The sequence below is a fragment of the Lontra canadensis genome, unplaced genomic scaffold (assembly GCF_010015895.1).
Source record: "Lontra canadensis isolate GAN:19392208 unplaced genomic scaffold, GSC_riverotter_1.0 scaffold1, whole genome shotgun sequence".
Taxonomy (NCBI): Eukaryota; Metazoa; Chordata; class Mammalia; order Carnivora; family Mustelidae; genus Lontra; species Lontra canadensis.
The window spans coordinates 30,394,630-30,408,061 of NW_022630995.1; positions in this window are offsets into that span (position 1 = coordinate 30,394,630).

Sequence of the window (13,432 nt, forward strand, 5' to 3'; positions counted from 1 at the left end):
TTAGCGTTAAAAAAAAAAATACAGAAACTGTATTTCTTTATCCACTCACATTTCATGAATTTATAGAAATTTAATTTTACTTTGAGTTACTCTACACAAAGATCTAGAATGTATGCCATTAGCTTGGTGGTCAGGTCAAATGGAGAGGAAAGTGAAATAAGAGGAAGGAATGATTACAAGTCATTTAATGCAGTGCTAAACAGCTTCTTGAAAGAGTAACAAGACTAAGCATACCTCCAGATAACCAAATAAGCACCCAAAGCCACCATGAACCCACAGAGCCATAATTAATTCTGAAAAATATGGGCTATTAATTACAGCACTGAGATTCACAGTAAGAAACCCACAGACAGCTGTGCAATGCTAACGCCATTTATTATTAACTTATAAACAACTGAAGTTTCTTTTCAAAGTTCAGTGAAAAGAATACAAGACATAACTCAGGAAAACTGCTACTTTTTAGGACACATGGTTTTGGTTTTCTCATACCATTTCCCATAATTTTATAAATTGTCTCAATATCCCACATGATGGGAAAGAAAAACACCATGTTCTCTTTGTAGCCCTTACTGTTCCCCCACAGGCTACAGAACCTCTGGCTGTTATTAGTAGTAAAAAACAAACAAACAAACAAACAAACAAACAAAAAACAAGTAGAGGAAAATAGAAGTAGTTGGAAGAAACAGAATGGAATCCTCACAAAGAAGCCTGGCTAAACTTGTTCCACAGCTTTGAAGACCCAAGAAAGAACTCTGTTCTTGGTTGATGTGAGACCCCAGTTTAAGCTGACAACATCATACACAAAATAGTTTCTCAAACCAGGTACTTCAATGAGATATAGATATGTCACAAGGCATTGATAGCTATACATTTTTATAATAATAATTTTTTTACAATGATGACAAATTTTCCACAGTTAAAATTGTTATGAATACTATATCTGTGCCCCATTGTGGAACAAAATTCTCTATGCGTCTCTCAGGTTTCTGTATGTGTTGTGAGCAAAGTTATTGACACACTTTTTTCTGGACTATATTTTGAAGAATATCTGAATAGCAAATAGCCACAGAAGACAGATATACTATCTCCAAAGCAAAGGGCAGATTTGTTTGCTGTCAAGTATAATATAGATAAGTATCTCCCTTCAGAGCAAAGACTGGGCAGGTTTGCTTATAGCCATCTTGTAAGAGATTGGGTTTCCTTAAACCTGGGGTTCCTCAGCTATGATACAAATGCATGGTGTACATAGCATACTCCTGGGCTCACCTCTACATCACTCCTATAGGACTTGTTGGTGCTCACATGCAAATTGAAATTCATGCCTTCTGCTACACTGGGAGTAATAAAATCCTCTGTCTCTGACCAGGAGTCTCATGTCTTCTGCCAGTACCCATGAAACTCTGAGAGGCCAACTTGTTAGCTTGCAAGTAGAATAAAATCTCAGACCCTTCACAGTTCTTGAAAAACTTCCAAATTTAACACATATGACCTCATCTGCCTTTAGATAATTTCTCTATTGGTAATATCTCTTAACATTGCCAGGTAGGCAATATAAATATATTGATTCAGAAGTTTCCTAATTTTAGTACAGTAGATACTCTGGAACATAAACTTCAACTATTATCATTTCTTTTCTGAAATATGGCTAGCCGGACTGGCAAAAATAAAAACCTGATGGAATTTTTTTTCTGGTATTATTTTTCTACTAAGAAACTTGGAACTTTAGAGGAATTATCTGTTCACTTTCATAGTTCTGTTGACTTTTAAATCACCAACAGTCAGATGAAAGAAATGGCAAAAGAATGGTAGTTTGGCCATTTTTATCTATGTCACCTGTAAAGGGACTGTCGCTTGGCTCACACCTCTGCAAACTCTTATAATTCAGTTCATTGCCCTGAAAAATTGTGCATAGTTTTAAAGTATACATTGCTCCCATCACAGAATACATCCACTGCTAAGATAAAAAAGATGAGTTTGATGACATTTTAGCTTTTATTTCCCATATTCATTGACAGATTTAGCTGAACCTGGGGATATGAACATCAGGATTAGGCATGAATCTTGTGGATTGCCTATGATATGTTTTTATGAATCCTTGAACTGATTTACCCTAAGCCATAAATGTTTCACCTATATTTCTGCTATAGCATCCTAATTTATCCTCCTGATTTCACCATTGCCTTCCAATAATCTAGTCTACAGACAACCACCAGAGTAATTTTAAGTATAAGTTGTGCCATGAGACATTCTATAACCAAATAATTATTTTGGGCATATATTCTGTAATTCTTAAGTGGCCCTTAATCAATAATCCTATACAGTATGTTAAATTCATTTAGTTACTTTGGCATATATTTGGAGTATATATGAGAAAAGAATTTTGCTCAAGGTTAAAATTTCTATGAGTATTTCACTGAGCTTTTATTTATGGCTGAGGTGACCATTTTTTTACACTTGCTTCCAAAACATTCCAAGATGAAATCATAGTGCCTCTCTCTGCTCTCTGGCCAAAATGTGGGAACTTCAACTGCACATTCATCTAGATGCTGGGTCAAACCCAAATTATATTTTAGCTAAAATGCTGCTATTTCCCCAGATAGCTTCTGTCCATCTCCATGCAGAGATAGAGGATTTCTATTAAGACATGTGTCTTTATCAAGCTCCTCAACTTGAAATCTTCTTTTAGCCCCTTCAAAACACAAGTTTTGTTCTTAACAACTCAGAAAAGCTGTTTTTCAAGTACTTGTCAAAGAGTATAACCACAAAAATCACTGATGATCAATAACTATCAAAAACTAGGTTGAATGAAACTATTTATAGATGATTGAAGAACAGGTAGTCCATACACTCATCTATTTTAAAGTATCTCTGTGGATTGAGTTTGGCCATCACGGAACTCTGAAACTTTTGACTTGCTCAGAACCTTATTGAGAGAGAAATGCAATTTAGCGTTTAAGCTACTATTCTACTTTGATATAATTTTTAAAATAATAAACCATGGTTCAGTAATAATGATAACTTATTATTATGTGTTCACTATGTGCCAGGCACTATTCTAAGAATCATGGGCCTAAGATTTCATTTAATCCTCACAAATTACACCTGAGTTAGACACTATTGTTTTCCCTATTTTATAATAAGAAAGCTGGGTCACAAAAAGATTGAGTAATATACCTAAGGTCACTCAGAGCCTATTCCCTTAATGACAGCAGGAACTACTACTCCTACAGTTACTTTCAGGATATAGTTAGGAATATTTTTTTACTATATTTACATGATGCCCTCTCCATGAGGACTCATCTTCTTCACTTTAGTAAAAAGAAATGTTATTTTCTTTTGGAGTCAGAAACTACTCTTTATTTTCTAGATATCGTAAATTATATAAATGATAATTTATTCATTTTTGTATTGCTACCCAAAATTTTGGACACATAGACACTCATATTTGAAAAACTGACAATTTTATAAATATACACTTTGAATATCAGAGTCACCAAATTTTCCTTTTGTGTTAAATATAAATATAAATACATACGTAAACTTAGATGACTTCTCAAAGATATTTGGCTAGTTGGTGGTAGTTAGGGGATCTATGTTGTTGGTCTCCAAATGTTCTTTCTACTGTGCTACCTATATAGTTTCCTGATGGAGAAGAGGAAGACAAATGGAAAAGAAAGAAGATTACGACTAAAGATGCCTCCTAAGAGCTGAGTCAACCTAGAGACCACAACCATTGTGGGTTATTTCATGGTCAATTTTGAAAAATTAGGATCATTAATTTCAACTCCAGAGGCTGTGTGTGTGTGTGTGTATACATTCATATATAAGAAGGAAGGGAGGGAGGAAGAAGGGGAGGGAGGAAGGAATCAGTTTATCTCTTATATTTTTTTAAAAATTATTCTCTTATATTTCATGGTTAAGATGAATTGATATTTCAGTAAAAACACTGAATCATTTAATATCATGTCTTCCCACTCCTTCTACTAAAAGGATTTCCCCATGCTATGCCTGAATGACTGGTTCATTCTTTGTAAATCTACACTTCTTGCCATTGCAACTGGATCGGTAGTGAACACCTGAGAAGGTAGCCAGTCCATCAGTCTGCATGTGACTCATGGCTACGTGAAATGACAAATGTTGTTTATCAGATTTGTCTCTCTCAGCCAATGACACGGGGGATATGGTGAGAATATGTTGATTATCAGTGGATCTAAAAGTGAAACATATGTATCAGGATAAGCTATAAGTAGATGAAAAGTGAAGAGTGGTGTTAGCAGGTGGCCAAGGGACTTTACTGTTTATAGAGTGATCATGGACCCCAAGTGGAATTGTTCAGTTCTAACCAAATATTAAAGTTATTTGTCAACTTTGTATAGTTTCTCCCTCCCCTTACCTCATATAGGCCACATACAGAAAGCTGAAGAAAAGAAGAAATAAAAAGAGGCTCAGAAGAGAGAGGCAGCAAGTCCTGAGAAAGAGACGCAGAGATATAAATCAGAAAACAGAGAGACCAATCCAGACTATGTCAAGGTCTCACATTTTGATTGTCTTTCCGTGATTGTCTTTAAGTTTTCTGAAATAACTAGCACAACAAAGAAATAGAAAAATTTAATATCTTTCTGAGAAATTCTGATTTAGCACATTTAGGAATGTGTACTAAACCACTAATTGATATTTACAACTCATTGTGAGTTTGTTTATTGGATAATTATTTTTCCAGGAACTAGAAATTTTTTAACTGAAATTAATGGCGATTTGACCAAGAGCAAAATTCATCACAGAGAAGGATAAGATTCTGAGGTCAGATTCCAGAGCAGATCACCATACAGGCAGAAAAATGTACAGGAGTACATTTTTATATATAGGAGCCCTCAAGAGTATAAAAGGAAAGATAGGAGAATTCAAGATTTAAAGATCATGAAAGAACTGAAACAATGAGCTTGAATACTGTCAGCTTCCTTCTCCATCCTATGTCTGTGTCTTCCTTTAGATCTTCCTCTCTCATAATCTCCCCACAGATAAGTTTCATCTCCTTTTTAGCTCATGTGGTGAAACAACCAGCCAATAATCCATGGCTCTCTCACATTATAATCTTGGAACCAAGGACAAATGGACTCTAATTTTCATCCGCATTCTCAGGTAGTAGATGTAATCACCTACATACATCAAGGATTCATATCTGGCCCAACCAACTATAAGAAGAGGACAAAATTTTGTATCAGTCATATGGCAACTGTCACTGCAACCATGAAAATGCATGAGGAGAGGGTTTCTAGACAAGAGAATTTTAACCAATAACACAGTAACTAGGTACTATAGGATATAATACAACTGGCAAATTAATTATTGTTAGCATACACCCACCCTGTTCCCTTTCTATTCAAAGCAATTTAGGCAGTCCCTTTTCTCACACTATACTCACCATGAGATTCTGTTGGGTTCATTTAAATGCTGGTTAACATTTTTATTAAATAATGAAGGGAATTTATTATTCTTATTTTATGTTGATGGCAAAGTCCATAACAAACTTTCAGAAATAATTTGGCAATTTTTCTGAGGAACAATTCTTATCAGGCATATGTTTTTTCTCTAAATCTTTATAAAAAATTAGAAAAACAAAGTGAGAAAATAAGAAAAAGAAATAAAAATAACAACAACAAAAAAGAATGGAAAAAAGCTAATCAACAGTAACCATATCAGTATTAATGGTACTTTTTACCACTCACTTTCTATTATCTCACAAGGATCCTCAATAATTTCTTATCTATGTTTCTCTCATGTACTTGTGCACATTCTCAGAAGTCTTGGTCTCAGCCAATGTCTCAATGTCTCACCTTGTGCCTCAGACTTCTGCAATGTATTTTTATAAAGCAGTTCCCCTCTAAAAGGCATTTTATTACCTGTTCTTAATATCATGTATGACTATGAATGAATGATAAAACCTAATTGTCAAACACTACAGAAATAGGCAGTCACAGCCACTAATGAGATTATTTTAAAACTAACAGGAACATGGAGTAATTCTCATAAACAAAGGTTGGGTGAAAAGACTGTGAATTCAAAATTGTATCTATGAAGGGATTGCAATTATTTAAAAGTGACTGAGTGCATGTGAACAATAAATAAAGGAGCAAGGGAAAAAAACTTATTTAAAATCATTTAAGAGCTGGGTTTTGAGTGACTCTACTTCAGATTGTTACTCATTATAATTTTCTTTGCATAATACATACACATAAAGGAAACTATGGTGGAAGAGGAATTACAAAGTGGGGAGAGTGAGTCATCTACCTAGAGCCTGGAACCACTGTGGACACCTTGGTTTGGGAGATCCTCAAGTGCAGCCCCAGGTCTCCTACCCTGACCCCTCCCACCATGTGTTTGCTGCAGTAATCATTTTAATATTTTCAGATCATCTTCTAAGGGAACTGAAACTTCTCCACTTGTTGCCCATGGTTGGGTTGTTCATTCCTCCTTTTGTTTCTAGCCCTCTAGAGGAATAATTTCTCTAGTCATGACGTTAGGTTTCTAAATACAGAGATTCAGACTTTCCTTATCTAGGGGAAATTTGAAGCTGTATCTGTATTTAAACTGAAAAGCTCAAACAGTTGCTCCAAATTCGAGTGGAGAGCAGTGAGAAGTCACTTTTCTCCTAAATCCCTCTCCCATAGTGGTTCCCACACTTCCTCAACACTCTTCTAGGGTTTTGCTCCGTCACTCTTCTTCTATTTGTTTATTCTTCTAAACCCTTAAACCATTTGTCTCCTTTTGAACGTCATTTTCCTGACTTACACAAAGCACCATTTAGAAAAATGTGTAACAATTTTTGGCAATTTATTCTCCACAATTTGACATTTAGGGTGATGGTTGTCAAACACTTTGAAATCTTAAGATGTGCAACATTAAGATTCCTATTTGGTAGCCCGTCCAATATAGCCCTTGTTCCATGTATTTATAGAAAGCCATTTTACCTGCTAAACTTCAGTTGAATACATCCCCTTAGATACACAAGCATCTCCCTTTACAAAAGCTATACTAAAATGAATCGTGTGTACACTTGCATCATTAAAACATCAAAACCAGAATTTTAGACTCTTTCTCTAAGATTATATCTGACTCAATAATCTGTTTCTATAATTTTTATTTTATTTTATTATTTTATCTTACCTTATTTTTGCTGTTTCTCTTTTGACAAACAGATAATGGAAAAGGAGAAGGATAGAGGAGGACACAAGCCTGCACTTGCTGAGCAGAGAAGCAGAACCAAAATAACTTCAGCTATTGTGTTCTTTGTAGTCATAAGCCCTTCCCACCTCCACCAAAGGTGATTTATTTTCGACTGGGAACAATTTGTCTCTGTTTGCTTTAGGAAATTCTCTTGCGTTTACTAAGCAGGGTTGGAGAGGGTAGGATGGGCACTATCTCTTCTGAATGTTTTTGAACAGAATTATAGAGTTTAGGTTCAATAAACCTCAGAATATACTAGCACTATTCTACATTTAGCATATTAAACAAAGAAAAAGAAAATACACTACTTTTTATAGCTGCACATGCTTCTACTTCTGTTTGCCAGTGGTTTTTCTAGTAGCACTCTCAAGTTATTTTTAAAGTTAAAGTTTAAATTTAAAAAATACCAATGTATTGACACCTCTTCTGAGGACGGGTAAGCCTTTAATATTTCATAACATGCCAATGAATTTACTTGAAACACAGTTTTTAGTGCAGGTTGGTCTGTTTTGTGATGCTAGGCTATAAAAGTGTCCATGATACCGATACAGCTGACATTCCATTTTTGGAGAATGGATGGCCATCAATAGTTGAGATAGTTAACTCTACAGTCAGCTCCTTTTGTAGACATTAATATTGTAACTCTTAATGTATCACTTGAGGCCTGGGCAAAACCCATCTCTGCAGCAATCTCTGTGTCAAGAGATACTAAGTTACCCCGATAGGCTAAAACAAAGCTGGAGGATATAGAAATTTGACCACCCAATTCCCTTGCCCAAACTGCATGGCTGGCATACAATGCTCTAGGAAATGACCTGGGAAAACAAACATAATATGTAATAAATGCTCAATAAAGAAATGGATAATCCAACATGTATTACTAATGAATACTTGTATTCATCTGGGCAGTATTTAAACAATTTACTTTTGGAGATACTTTGCTTTTTTTAATTCTGAAAAGATGATGTTTTCTTTTCTCAATGAGATAAAATATACATAAAATTTACCATTTTAAATGTATAATTCAGATGGGTTGGTTATATTCACAAACTTGTACAACCATCACTACTATCCATTTCCAGAACTTTTTACTCATTAAACAATAACTCCTCATTCTCCCCTCCCCCCTGTCCCTAGTAACCTCTGTTGTACTTTCTGCCTCTATGAATTTGCCAATTTAGGCAAATTAGGCACCTTATATAAGTGGAATAATACAATATTTGATTCTTATTGACTGGTTTATTTCAAATTGTATGTTTTCCAGGTCTGTCCATGCTATAGAATGTATCAGAATTCCATTATTTTTTTAAGACTGAATCATATTCCTTTGTATATATACACCATGTTTTGTTCCATTTATTTGATGATGGACATCTGGGTTGTTTCCACCTTTTGGCTGATTGTAAATAATATTGCTACAAACACTGGTGTACACATATCTGTTTGAGTCCTTGTTTTCAATTCTTTTGAGTATATACGTAGAAGTGCAATTTCTAGATCATATAGTAATTCTATAATTAACTTTCTGAGGAACTGCCATTTTGTTTTCCATAGGGGCTTACACCATTCTACATTCATATTAGCAGTGCACAAAAATCTCAGTTTCAAGATGTTTTACTATTTAGCCCCCCTTCTTCTCTCTCTTTCTCTCTCTCTCTCTCTCTCTCACACACACACACACACACACACAAACAAACTTTCTTTGGCAAGCATTTATTGAACATGTGTTATCTGCAACATGCCAGGGTTAATCAAGAATAAATAAAGCAATTGTCAAACATCCTTTGAACAAAAATATTTGAACAAATATTAAGACCTAATAATAATGGGTAGTCCGAAATTAAAATTTCATGTTAATTGACTTGTGTAAAAGAATGTATTGCTTATCTGTATAAATTACTTTCATTTATGGAGGTTGTTTCTTTGTTTTACTCCTGTACATAATACTTTTAGATCCTTAGAATATAAAAAAAAAATGAGAGTAATATAAGTATGCTTAAGTGAACAGAATGCAAACATTGTAACCTACTTTAGTCTGCTCAATATGTAACAATAATAGGAGAGACAAAAACAATATAATTATAGCTACAATTATTTTAAATGCTTACTCTGTGGTAAAAAGTGGGATAAGTGCTTTACATATATAATCTATGAATTAGAGACTATTATGCCCATTTTAAGAATAAGGAATTGGAGACTCTGGGGAATTTGTTCAAGGTCACAAAGTATGTAGCAAAGCAAAGATTCAGACTCAGCCTGGTCTTACCAGTTCAGTATCAAAACACCACATTTATTTATTTTGAAAGTGTTTGATAATACTTAAGTATTATGCTTATTGTGAGAGGAACTATTAAGAAATAATTTCCAAGTTCTATCCTAACTCCTGGAAGTAATTGACAGTGTCCCAAGTGCTCCCACATAGAGCTCAGAACAGCTGGAATAAAGTTATATTGCTATTATTTATCAATTTAAGATGCCATTATCATTTTCTTCAGGGAAATTACATTCTTCCCAAAATACTGTTTATTTATAATTGTTTAACACATAAAAATTTAATTCTTTCCACTTTTGAATATAAAGTCCAGCATAATTAGAACTAGAACACTTAATCAATTTTAAGAATTTCAGAAAGTTTAGCAAAAATTTATCTAAAAGACTTGTCTGCACCTAATAAAATTTTTCATTGGCTTCTCATTTTCCTTAGCGTAAAATCTCAAATCTCAAATTCATTACCATGTATGTATGGACCATGTCATGTAATCCATGACATCTCTTGGGCATTATGGCCACCACTGCTGGGTCACTCAGCCTTCCCCAGGTTCACTGGACTCCACTACTGTTGCTCTAATACACCAAGCAAACCCATATCAGGACACTTGCACTTGCTACCTTCTGATTAGAATTCTCTCTGGTATATACATGGCTCATTCTTTAGCTGCCTTTCCATATTAATCAAAGGTCATCTTCCTGATAATCCTCTACAAAATAGCATCACTTGTCACCTCAGCTCCTCCAGTCACCCTGTCTTTATCTTCATTTATTCATCTTTACAATTGCTTATTCATCTTTAAAATTATTGTTGTTTACAGCCATGCCAGGCTGTCAAAAGCACCATAGACAAGGCATACAATACCCATCCAGTGCAGTTCTCGGATTCTCTGATTCCTCATGCTCCCCTCTCCCCCAGCAATTTATACTGTTTGACAATTATCTTTTTTTTTTTTTTTTTTGCAGGGCAATAGGCTTGCTGGCACCTGGTTGGTGTTTGCCCACAGCACTGGTTTGAGTATTCTAACTCAGAGGTGGAATGCACTGATAGAAATTTGCAGTTTGACCTTGTAGGATATCAGTACCAAATGTTCTTCGGTATTGGAGGGATAAAAACCTCACATTCTCATGGGAGAGAACACCCAATTTTCAGTGTCAAATGGATCTTCCTGACCATAACCATTTGCTCTCTACAACCACTGATGGCACTGAGGGGCCAGAAAACTTCTGAGGGTTACCATGTATTAGAGTACACTCGGCTTCAGTTATCAACCAGAGCTGTCACCTTTTGTTTATTTCTGGGGAGCTAGTGAATAGTGAGCTCAACATGGGTCTCGATTACCCCCAATGGCCCTGACTTGGAGGTGATCTCACCCTGCATCTTACACTTAGGGCACAGAAGGCAACTACCCCAAATAGGACTGCATCCCTAAGGCCTCTGCTGGAGCAGGTGGGGCACTAGTGACAGTAGGCGCAGATCTGAACTACTGCTTTCCGCAGGCCAAGCAGCACAGCATTGGGTTGTGGGTCTATCCTTTCAGGTGGGATCTTGGCAGCAATGAGGTCAAACCACATTTGCTTCAGGATTACTTTTACCAGTGCTCACTTCAGTAGCACATATACTAAAAACAGGATTACTTTTACCAGACCCCTCAGAGCCAATTAGGATAGACTTTTAGCTTCTTGAGTTCCCTCTCTGTCTTGGGTCTTTCTCACAGACTGTACCCATTCTCAGGATTTGTCAGTTTCTCCAGTTAAGCAATGGATTGCCCAATATCATAAATGTCTTGTCCCACCACTAGGATATCAGTGTCTCACACCAGGTGCTGAGGGCAGAATGAAATATCTTGACTTTAACTCATGCAATGAATGTGGCCTGATCAGGGTCTTCAAGGACAGGGGAGTAAATGGCTCTCTCATTCCCAACTCCCTAAGAATTTATTGTATCCCCTCTATAGATTTCCAGGGTCCCATGTGCAAAGGGAGATCCCCCTCACTGAACCAAACCTCCCTGCAAAACAGAATCATCCACACCATAAGGGAGTGAGTAACTGAACTCCCTGAGCACCATGCAGGCACAGTCAGAGGGCAGGGTGTGTGGTGATAATGCTCATTTTCTCTGCCTCCTGCCCTATCAGAGAAAAGCCGTTACCCCCTGTATCCCATACCCACACTACCCATGCCTAGTTACTTTCCCTGGCCTTTTGCAGGGACTTGGCAGCCATACTAATAAGCTCAAATATATTTTCATCATGAATTCTTCCTCAAATGGCGACTGCCCCACTGGCTGGGGTTGTCCCTATGCTTTTGATTAGGGGTCAGAGAGCAGGGGCATTTTGTCCACTTCACAATCAATCAAAATAACATCTTCCTCTTCACTCCACTCACTTTTCCAGGGATTTCACTTCTTAGTGTTCCAATCAGGCTTTGTCAGAAGCACTCAAACTTAATCCACTGCAGTTTGCAACCTCCTAACTTTCCAAAATAGCAAGCAAAGGTTTCCAGCTTATTATCCTGTATCCTGCTTTCCCACCTTATCTTCTAGCCCAGAAGCTAGCATAGTAGTGGGCACCCACACAACCTTCTCTAACTCAGCCCTTCTTCCAACTTTCTAACCTGACCTTCAGCCTCCAGTTAGGCATCAGTGGCCAGCAGAGTTGCCCAGAGTGCAGGCCAGCCTACTATAGCCACATTTGTCTCTCTTCTCTGCTGCAGTATACTCTGCACAATCCTTCAAACAAACTCATTAAAATAGCAGGAGTTTTTAAGGCATCCCCTGAAAATCCATGCAGCCATCTGCAAGTGTCTAACATACCAACCATCATTCCCCACATAGAGGTTGATGGTCAACCAAGGATGTCCCCGATGGATACTCCTTTCCCAAGACCCATTTCTCCAGTCTTCTGACTAGCTCCCCAGTTATTGATTTGCAGCCTTGGAAATTCCCTAGGTGAAATATGAAACTGCCCCTGCTCATGGAAGGCAATGAGAGACTGAAAAAAGAGGCAGGCTAGATTGGTAGGTGATAGGTTTAATAAGCAAGGGAACTGACACACAAGGCTTGTCTTGAGTGGCTGTAAGATGAGTAGATCTCTGCAGCCCCTGGAATCTCAAGAGTGTATATAGCAGCCTTGACTGGGTTCAGTTACATATACTGTCCAGACGGTCTCAACAACACCTTACTCTCCACAGGCTCCCTCTCTCTTACTGGTTAACCTTCCGTCATGTCTTCTCATTGGCTTCCTGCAGTGACAGTACATATCATGTGATATATTCTTTTTAAATATTTATTATCCCTGTCCTTCTATTAGAGTAAGGGACTTCATTTTGTTCACTTCTATACTCTCATTATTTAGGAAATAACTTGCTCTTAATAAATAGTTATTGTTTGAAAGAGGAAAGAAAGAAGGAAGTAGGAATGAAGGAAGGATAAAAATTATGTTATTGATGTTCAGAGAAAGCAACATAAAGTGTCCTTAAACTGGGTCAATTAGTGGTGCTAACATAGATTTTACTGAAGAATTAGATATTTTGAATCCAGATTGGGGATTTGGGTTTATAAAGTACTATGTAATATTTTCCAATAAAACTGAGTTTTAAAGATGATTTGGATGAGCAGGAAAGGCCATTTTGTGGAAGACAAATTAAGCTGCATGGGGGAAATAAAACAAGAGAAAGCAACAGGAGAGGCACATTGAGTTGTCAATGATATTCTTAAGAGCCCTGCTACCTCCACCCAATCTCAGCATGACTGTGGCAGTATTAAGGGATTTTTTCAAAGCTCCTTTAGACTATAACGATGAATTATTAACTGAAAGGCCTCTCCAGAAACAGATGGTAAACATGGATTTCTGATTCAAATATTTATAGTGGATCCAATTTACCAGGTACAATTTTAGACATAAGCATATCTTCTGGATTTATAACAGAACCCTCCCCT